This window comes from Bubalus kerabau, chromosome 18 (genome assembly GCF_029407905.1).
Source record: "Bubalus kerabau isolate K-KA32 ecotype Philippines breed swamp buffalo chromosome 18, PCC_UOA_SB_1v2, whole genome shotgun sequence".
In the NCBI taxonomy this organism is placed as follows: Eukaryota; Metazoa; Chordata; class Mammalia; order Artiodactyla; family Bovidae; genus Bubalus; species Bubalus kerabau.
Window position 1 is genome coordinate 1,956,563 of NC_073641.1, and position 10,662 is coordinate 1,967,224.

Here is a 10,662-nt window from a genome sequence, read left to right on the forward strand (position 1 = left end):
TGAGATGATCGGCTGAGTTAATGAGTGGATGGTTGGGTGGATGGATGGATGGATTAGTGAGGGGTGGATGGATGAACAGATGGCTGGCTGGATGGGTGGATGAATGGAGCATGGAATGAATAAAGCAGATGATCGTACTCCAGTGCTAGAAACATATTCTACGCAATTGATTGAGTAGGAGCTGGGCAATGATTGTTTCATCCTAACAGTGACATGTGTTTGGAAACGGCCTAAGTGGTCCTCAGTGAGGGGTGAGGTACAATCTGTGGACACCCCACAAGGAACAGCCCGCCCTCCTTCCTGCCACCTTCCCCATCCCCAGGAGCTCATCAGGGGTTCCGCCCATGCCCCCACCCCACCCCACAGCCACACAGGTCCTCCTGGGGTCCCCTCATCACACAGGGTTATCATCAGGCCCCCATATCACTCAGCTTCCTCTCCTTGAGGACAGACAGCATATGTTCCTGCCTCTTCAGCCACAAATTTGTTGAGTCTTGTTTGTGCTGGGTGTGGGATGTACAGGGGTAAGTAAAGCAGATGTGGTCTGGAGCACAGCTAAGTGACAAGAGAGAAAAAGGAGCAGATTATTAAATGCTATCCCTATTATTAGTAAATACAATGCATAGATGGATGGTGCATTGATTATGTACCAGATGCTGTGTGCGCCTTAGCAAGCAGGTGCTGCCCCCTCCCGATTCACAGAGGAGGACACAGTGACAGTCACGTGGTTAGGGAGCGGTGAGGGCAGGTTCACACCCACCCAGTGGGACCAGGCACTTTGCCGAGCCCCAGCCACCTCTCTCGTGGATGAAACAGGAATGAGATGGCTCTATGGCATGATGGTTCAATGGACATGAGTTGGAGCAAACTCCAGGAGATAGTGAAGGACAGGAAAGCCTGGAGTGCTGCAATCCAAGGAGTGGCAAGAGTCGGACACAACTGAGCGACTGAACTAAAACCTGAGTGTGTGCTAACCTGCTTCAGTCGTGTCTGACTCTGCGACCCCAGGGACTGTAGCCCGCTAGCTCCTCTGTCCATGGGATTCTCCAGGCAAGAAGACTGGAGTGGGTTGCCATGCTCTCTTCCAGGGCATCTTCTCAACCCAGGGATCGAACCCACATCTCTCGTTATCTATTGCATTGGCAGGCAGGATCTTTACCCCTAGCGCCACCTGGAAAGCCCCAGTGAATGCTGACAACTAGAAACGCAGAACATAAGGGCCGCTCCTAAGTTAAACTGGAAGAGCAGCAAGCACAGGTTGTAAAGAGGAAAACACACGATGAGCGACAACAGCGAAATATCTGTGCCATTCGGAAGAGGAGCCCGTCAGCCCTTGGAGGGACAGCTGGAACCAGAATGAAAACCGAGGCCATGGTCAGCAGTGCCCACCACACGGCCTGGGTGGCGTGGTGTCACTCACCGGGCTTCCTGCATCCCCAGAGCTGCTGGCAGTAACATCTCTGAGTGCCAGGCCGGGCAGCGTCCCCGAGTGAGCTCAGGCATCACCGCTCTCCTTCCAGTGCTGCTCCAGGGCCCTCTGTGGGCGGCCACCCTCATCCCCTGCCCTGCCACTTGCTGGGGCCTGGCTGTCCCCCTGGGATCCTTTCAGCCCTTGAGCTTGGGTGTTCCCAGCCCTCTGCCACACCGGACTGGGACGCAACTCAGGACTTGGGCTTGAGATATCAAGGAGACCGTGAATCTGGAAGGACACCACGCTGGGGCCTGTGAGAGAGCAGGAGAGCAAAGCCCCTACGGGGAGGAAGCAGAGCTGGGGAACGTGCACACAACCTCCACTGCCTCCTGCACAAGTGCCTTTTCTTTGTCTCTCCTTGACCTGAAACAAACGCCAGCTGCTGCTGCTCCGCAGGTGATTCCTAAAGATGCACCTCCTGCCAGAGCTATTGTCCTGCTGCTCTGGGGCTGCCTGAGTGTGCTCAGGAGTACCAGACAAGTTAGGGCTGCCACACCTCATACTGGAGGTGGGGGGCCTGATACTGGGGAAGGGTCGGAGGTGGGGGGAGGGTCTGAGGGTGGGGGAGGGCCTGATGCTGGACTAGGGCCGTGACGCTGGACTGGGATCTGATGCTGGACTGGGGTCTGATGCTGGACCTAGGGTCTGATGCTGAGGGAGGACCTGATGCTGGACTAGGGTGCATCATTCGGGTCCCCGTCAAGGTTGCCCTCGGACACCCCGCCCTGTGACCGATGGCGAGCCTCGACACCTGCACTTTGTTCCCACCCTCGGCCCGCTGCCCACGCCTCAGCAGCAGAGGGGCCCTGTCCCCGCAGATGCTGAAGTGATGGAGCCTCTTGTCTCCGGAGCCAAGGGAATGAACACACCGTCGGGCGCCCTCTAGGGACACCTATGCTTCCGCCTTCTGGCCTTTCCTTTGCATCCGTCCGTTTCTCTTAAGAGAATGTCCGTGTGATGACACGGGCTCCCGTTACCACCTCTGGTCTGTTCTCAGTGAGAGTACAGCTTACCCTCGGCACTCTTTATTGGCCCTGGGAAATTTTGCTTCAGTACTTGATTGAAAGAAAGCAATAAATAATACTGTGATAAAAATAGTTCAAAAGTAGACTGTACATACTTTGTCACATATTCGGGAAGTTCACAAAAGATTAATAGGAAAATAGAATGATAACAATGAATTGTACAAGTAAATTAAAGGCGGAACCCACATGTAAAGAGACATGCTGTCTCTGTCTACCAAGATACCAGCTGCATAATAAATATCACACTGTGACCTGAACGCATCTCTTGCTGGCTTTTTTAATGTGCTGCTGAAAAAGTAAAGATTACATTTGCTATTTATACAATCCAGAATGGCTATGTCATCACAATCTAAAAATGTACGCCTAGGTCCATTCTTTACACGTTTACAAACATGTAAAAAGATGATTTACATAAAAATAAGGCCTTTGTCAGAGCTGCACTACCCTGTCTGGGAAGTGGCACCTTCACTGTCCAGCTCGATGGCTCTGCAGCAGGTGCAGGGCATCGCAATTGGTCCCCAAAGAGTCTCACGGGAGAGGAGGGATCCGGGTCCACAGAGACTAGGTTACAGGTGAGATCTTCATAGTCGTCTTCTAGGCATCCTTTCAGCCCAAATTTCATTAGAAGCTCACATTTAACACCCAGTACTTTTAAATCACTTCACGCTGCGGCCAAAAAGCATTTCTTGCTAGAAAAAGTACAGTTTAGGCCAGTCGTTAACATCCAACAACAATTGGTTGAAATTAAGTTTGCTTATTTCAGAGTGATTGTTGGAGAGCTTGGTTACATTCTGGAAGGATAATAATGCACACCGTGTCATGATGATTTTACCATCGCAGGAAAACCCCTTCTCTCATGGTTTAACATTGAAAAGTTAAACAAGAATAATGACAATAAATGCATCATTTACAAAAGCCCTGTGTTTGTTCATAGGATTTATACAGACAAGCACTACAGTACATTCATTTGAAAGACCGAAATCAGGTATCAGAACATGAATGGATCTGAAAGGATATTCATAGCCTGAATATACAAGAAAAAGGAAGTAATTCTATAAATGAAGTCATAAGTTTACATAAATATCAGAAACATTAAATTCTAAAATATTTTTTCTCTATGGTCTTCATGAATTTTTCACTAGTTAAAAACCCTGTAATATCTTCGGATCCATGTAATAAGTATTAACAGAGTAAAGATGACATCGAGTTCAAAATGTAGTCTTTGTTGTATACTGGATGCTGTATAAACATCTGGAGAATTCGTGCAGGTAAACTGGAAACAAACACACAGAAAAGTCAGTCCTGGGTTGGCAGCTGGTGCCCCAGCCCCTGCCCCTCCTGACACCCCCACCCCCTACCCCATTTGGGGCTTCAGCTGCTTTGAGAATTCAGAGAAACATGGAGGACCAAGCAGATCAAGGAGAGAACTCGGTGGCTGACTTTATTCTGACATACAGCTAAAAGCTGCTGGTAAAAAAAAACCCTCAAAAGCCCAATCCAGCTTTCTAGCTGAGATGTGAACAGGACAGAGCAGACAGCCTCCTGCCCTCAGAGTTGCTCGAGCAGGGCTGGGCCCCAGGGCCGGACCCACCAGAGGACCACCCAGAGCAGCACCTGCAAGGGACGGTGGCCCCTTAGTGGCCGTCGAGCCCCAGATGCCGGTGCACCTCCGTGTGAAATGCTGGCCTCTGCACGGAGAGGTCCAGGGCAGGGCAGCCTCGTGAACCCTGACGGTCTGGGCCCTGTTCCCTCCGAGAACGTGCACGCAGGGCGTGGCCGGCAGCACTGCCGCTGTGGGAGGGATACCCACGCGTCCCTATGCGAGGGGCCTTGGCCATGCTCTGACCACTCCGGCGGCAGTGGGGCGCCAAGGTCACGTTCTCTGCTGTGAGGGTTCTCCCAGGCTAACCTCCGGAGACCCGCTGACCCTCCACTCCCTGGGGCGTGGGCTCCGTGCCCCCGCAGGACCAGGCCGGCCTGTACTCACCCCGAAGCACATCAGGAGCAAGTCCTGACTGTAGCAGAATCCAGCCCCTGCGTTCCCGCCACGCTGCCTGGTCCCATGAGCGCGGGAGGAAGGGTGCAAACACAGAGTGCGGTTAGTCGTGCAACGTCACATGGGGCACGAGGACACACAACGCACACCCGCAGCAGTGCCCACTCCTACTGAGGGTCTGGGGAAACTTGTAGAGGGTGGATGAGCTGGAGAGAGCGAGCCTGGAGGCTGCCACGTGGGGGTCCCTGCCCCCCCGGGGTGCGGGGAGGGCGGTCAATGGCACATTTGATAACGTAAACGTGGTCATGGGGACAGATACTCCACATCGGCAGCTGCCAGTCTCTCCTTAGACCTAGGGATTCACAGAGGTCCAGATTCACAGATTCCACATAGTCTATTGTTATTCAATTTTACACTTCCCTCATTCCCTCAGCTGCCAGCTTTACGAGAAAGAGGTACGAGATGACAAGCCCACCATCAAATGTGAGCCCTCGAGATCAGACGAGATCAGGCGCGTTCAGGGTGGTATGGCCGTAGACGGAGGCGGCTGCCGCCGGGCGCCCTAAGAGCCCTGCGCTGCGCCTCCCTTTCGCTCTGACCTGCCGGTCGGGCCAGCCGGCCGCACCTCTCCACGGGGGCGCGCGCTGTACCTGAGCCGAAGGACCCTCCACCAGACTCCGGCCGGCCAATGCCGCCACGCCCCCGAACACCGCCGCCCCGTGGCCAGCAAACGCCTGGCCAGGTTCGGCAGCCCGGAGGGCTTCCAGGACCCCCAGCGGCATGCCGGGCGTGCGTGCGTGCGTGCGGGGCCTGGGGGGTGGGCTGAGGGGCGCGGAGGTCTCGGTGCCCTCCCACCCCGGGCCTCTCCAGGCCCGGCTGCGCTCGGCGAACCGGGCCTCCCCGGATCCCGTTCGCTGCTCAGGGCCGTGCGGCCCAGAGGTGTCTGGCTTTCGGACCCGCAGCCACCCGCTCCCCTGCGGCCCGCGGGCCGCTGAGCCTCCTGTGGGCCTAGGCGCAGCCCAGCCAGGGCCCTGAGCGCCCATCCTGCCGGACACCTGCCCGGTGCCCAAACCCACCGGGAGCCACGGAGGCGCAGTCCTCCCGAGTGCCTCAGTCCCGCCCCTTCGCCCTACCGAGGCGCCCCCCCCCCTTTCCCCCACGCCGCCGGACAAGCACACAACCTTCCTGAGAGAGCAAACGAGCGACAGGCAGTCACACGGACAGACACACAGACAGTCGACAGCCCGCCGTCGCAAGCTCGTCAGCCAGAGCCATAGCACCTGTGAGAGGCTGGGGCCAGAGGAACGGACGGGCCGCCGGGTGTCAGGAGAGACAGAGGCAGAAAGAGATGAAAGTTCAGAGACAGACTCCAAGACTGCGAGAGGGAGATACAGACAGACAGACAGACAGACGCATGCGCACGCGCGTGCACACACACACACACACACACACACACACACACACACACAGGGAGGCAGAGACAGATGGAGACACAGAGCGAGTGACAGAGAGACAGCAAACAGGAGACAGACAGGGGAGAGAGGATGGCATCGGATCTGAGACAGACACACTGGCACAGCCCGTGACGCACCTCAGAGGAAGGCCACGCGGAAGAAGCAGCTTCCCCAAGGGAGGGGGCGTCAGCCTTGGGCCGGGCCCCGGCTGGACGCGGTGCCCTGGGGCTGGCGGTCACCCGTGGGGACCCCAAGACTTCCTCGAAGCCGAGGTCTCAAAGGTCCCCTTCGGCCTGGCTACCTAAGGCGAGACCCAGCCCCCACCCCCAGGCCAGAGGGTGAGTGTGTGAGAGTGTGTGTGAGTGTGTCGGTGGGTGAGGGTGGGGTCGGGTCGACTTGGGGCCGGGTGGATACCCAGAGTGGAGAGGGAGGGTGTGGAGGCCGGGGGTTGGGAAGCTTGCGTGTCCTCTTGCTGTCTCTCTCTCCTTCTTTCTCCGTCTCCCTTACCTGTGGTTTCTAGCTCTTGACCTGTCTCGGCGGCAGGGTGTGTGTGTGTGTGTGTGTGTGTACCTCCAAACCCAAAGCAACTTTCTATGGAGACATAGTGAAGGGTAAATGCACTCTGACTCATCTGATATATGAGTCTAAAACACTGGACATGTCTGGACTCAAACTTCCAGGGCCGCCTTCCTGCCACCTCTGGCAAGCATTGATGGTGCCACTGTAATCCTCTAAAGGACCGAAAGTCCTGTACAAGTCCAGACATCTGCTCTGTACAGTCTCTTCCTACAGTACAGAAAAGTATAGAACAGAATGACACATTCTTTTTTAATTGTACAGATGAATCAGCTGCTATCTGCTGCCTAGTCAACATGGTCAACATGAGGGAGTCAAGCAAGAGTTCCAAATCTCTTGAATGTGGTCCTTGGAAATACTTCTGCTCTTAGTTGCTCAGTTGTGCCCAACTTTTATGCTACCCATGGACTGTGGCCCGTCAGGCTCCTCTGTCCGTGGCATTTCCCAGTCAAGAATACTGGAGTGGGTTGCCATTTCTTTCTCCAGGGCATCTTCCCGACCCAGGGATCAAACCTGAGTCTCCTGCAGGTGGATGCCTTCCCATCTGAGCCACAACTAATTGCCTAGTCAAAACACAAAGAAAAGAGCTAGTGTTCTACTAAGTGGAAAGATGATTTAAGAAACGGAAGCTTTCCTTTGTTGGTATATTTAAATCTTTATTTAGTTATATTTTATTTTTCCGATTAAGGCTACTTGAACAAGGCAATGGAGAAACCCCAGAGTTGAAAAGCAATTGACTTTTTAAAAGAAACATGTGGCAGGTGAAACTTTCTTCATTTTTTAGAGTTGGTTCAATGCAAAATCTTTATTCGACAAATATGACTCTTGTGAACTTTATTTCAAATCTCCACGATGAATCACTAAGGCATCAAGGAAGAAAGGAGTAGAGGTGGAGAAAAAAAGAGCAACCTTTCCCCTTGGCTCCATCTCAACCAGCTGCTTAGTTCCTTCATCTCATGGACTATGATCTGGGATAATCTTGTTTGTCTGATTTTTGTTTGGGGACCGTTTCTAGTCACAGGGCTAGAAAGAGTGGAGGGGGTAAGCCCTTCTTTCCATTCCACATCAGACCCAGTGGGCAGTCCAGGCCCTGCCCACTGCATTGAGTCTGTAGCAACAGAATCACCAGTGATGTTGGTTAACAATGCATATTCCTGGAATCCACTCCATTCGCTACTGACTCTTTGAGGTGGTGGTCTGGAACCTATACCTGGAAACTTTCTTAATGATTCCAAATGACACCAAAGTCTGAGGACTATGGAAGATCTTCACATTTCTGGAAGAGCCACACACCTCCAGAAGGAACCACAAGACTTGCCTGAAATGGTAAAGGTATAAGTATTGGACTGAAAGTTGGAAGGTCTCCACCTTTGCTATGTAAGTAAAATGATCTTTCTTTGAAATGAAAATGGATAATACTAAAAGTTCACATTGTTCTAGAGCATTAAAAAAAACGCTGAATTATAGAAATATGATGTACGAGTTCCTGGAAAGCAAGAACCTATATTTATTGATATGTCTTCATGCCTTAGATCGTGCCTTGAATATAGTGTGCACATCAACAGAAGAAAGAAAAGAACTGAATCGACAAAGATACAAAGAGATCAAAAGTGCTGAGCCAAGTGAAAAGTTGAGGCTTCACAGAACTTTTCTGTCTTTCACACACTGAATAAATATTGAGCACCTACTATGAGCTAGTAGGCATGCAATATGTTTCTGGAAATAGAATGCAGAGAGAAGAAGAAACACAGTTCCTTCTTTCCCTGCGACTAATCTAATGATAAATAACAGGCAGATCCTTTGAGAACTTCTATAGGAGCCTCTTCCCTCACCAAAAACTGGATGTCAGAGAAGGCTTTTCAGACTAATAATTGAGTTGAGATCCATAGGTTGAACCAACGTAAACCAGGGTTGAGATGCAGGAAGAATTTCAGGCAGGTAAAATAGCATCTTGGAAGGCTACGTGACAAGGGAACCTTAGTACATTCAAGAAATGAAAAATGCCCTATGGGATGGAACCAAAAGAGTGCAGAGGGCATTCCAGTGAAAAGAAATCAGAGAAGAAAGCGGGGACCAAGCAATGAAGGGATTTGGTCATATCTTCACTATGATGGGAAAATACAAGAGCAGTTGGAGCAGGGAGGTGATAGAACTGCATCTGCATTTTAAAAAGGTCATCTTGCTCCACATCAGTCATGATTGGACAGACTCAACTCCAAACTACAACGAGGTACCACTTCACATTAGTCAGAATGATCCTCATGGAAAAGTCTGTAGATAACAAATGCTGGAGAGGATGTGGAGAAAAGGGAACTCACCTCCACCTTTAGTAGGAATGTGAGTTGGTAGAGCCACTATGGAAAAGAGTATGGAGGTTCCTGAAGGATCTAAACCTAGAAGTACCATATGATTCAGCAGTCCCACTCCCAGGCACATATCCACCAAAAGTATAACTGAACAAGATACATGCACCGTCTGTGCACATATATCTGTGTGTGCACGCAGATGCGCGCGAGCTCGGGCGTTCGCCTGCGAGGATGGGGGGGTGGGGCTGGGGGTGGGGCTGGGGGTAGGGCTGGGTCTGGGGCTGGGGCTGGAGCTGGTGCAGCCCCCCGGGGATTGCCTGAGGCACGCCAAGGGAGCCCCAGACGGAGACCCGCGGGACGGTCGTCTGGTTTCTTGGAAGCCAAATGCGGAGCGGCTCGAGGGCCGCGCGGAGGCACCCCAGGTCTGCAGCGGGAGTCGGTGCCCTGGCCACCCACCCCCAGGAGGGGTTGGGGTGCGGGAGCCCAAGAGTTGGGACGTGGGGGCGGGGGCTAAAGGAGAGGGAAGGCAAAGAGCCTACAGCACCCGGTATTCCCAGGCGGTCTCCCATCCAAGTAAGAACCAGGCCCGACCCTGCTTAGCTTCCGAGATCAGACGAGACAGGGCGCGTTCAGGGTGCTATGGCCTTAGACGGAGGCCGCTGCCGCCCGGCGCCCTAAGAGCCCTGCGCTGCGCCTCCCTTTCGCTCTGACCTGCCGGTCAGCCATTCCGACTACAAGTAATTTTACTCCTTCCCCTTTCTCTCCCTGCTTTCTGAGAGTCTCTCTCCTTCCATACTCGATGGTGTAATGAATGGATGCCTTAGATCATTTTCCCTCAACATTTTTTTCTCTTTATTTTTACATTGATTTCTATGAATTCATCTTCAAGTTTATGGATTATTTCTGCCAGCATCTCATATGTGCTATTGAACCTATCAATTTTTCATTTCAATTATTTTAGTTTTCAAATCCAGAATTTATGTTAGTTTCCTTTAAAAAAAATAATTTGTAGCTCTTCATTGGGTCTCTCTGTTTGTTGACTTAGTATCATACTGTCATCTAATTCTTCAAACATGGTTCCATTATTTCATTTTGTAGTTATCATTATTTTGATATTTTATCTTTTGACCTTCATACTGAATTTATAAGTGATATACTTATATGAGTTATCAGTGGTATGTTATACAAATGCTTTACTCACCACCATTACAACATTAGAGTTTTCTGATTTTAACTGTATACTTACCTGTCCCAGCAGGTTGATAAAGAATCCAAGCCTAAAGCCCCTTTAAGGAGGAGGCAAGCTTGCTTGCTTTTTCACATTCTTTGGCCTAAGACAAGTAGGCATTGTAGGGAGCAGTATCTCAGGTTCAAGGACATTCCTCTTTTTGAGCTTTGGATGTATGCTATAGGAAAGGGTCTGGGCAAAACGCTCACATCCTTGAGATGTTTTTTGTCTATTCTCAGAGGCTAGTTGAGACGTATATATGGCCCCACTTAAATTAATGAGCCCCTTCTGATGTCTGTGTCAGAAGCTTTTTCTGTCACCTTCACTTTAAATAAAATATACACAAAGCTCTGAGTGACTGAGACTGTCTTTGGCCCCAGAGTAATATCTTCTTCTTCAGACACCATGAATCCAGTGGCATCGGTCACCGTTGACTGCTAGGTTATCATCTTGGGGGCTTGTCCAAGATCTTCAAGACAAGGTAAGAACACTCAGAGTTGAGATTCTTTTGCTCGTTTACTGTGGTCTCTACTTTACTACGGAGAAGGCAATGGCACCCCACTCCAGTACTCTTGCCTGGAAAAATCCCATGGGCGGAGGAGCCTG

At 51.5% G+C, this 10,662-nt stretch overlaps 1 pseudogene; it reads right to left on the reverse strand.

Annotated features, from left to right (window-relative positions):
• Positions 1-9,360: 9,360 nt before the first annotated feature.
• On the reverse strand, positions 9,361-9,479 carry LOC129633444 (uncharacterized; annotated as a pseudogene).
• Positions 9,480-10,662: the final 1,183 nt, after the last annotated feature.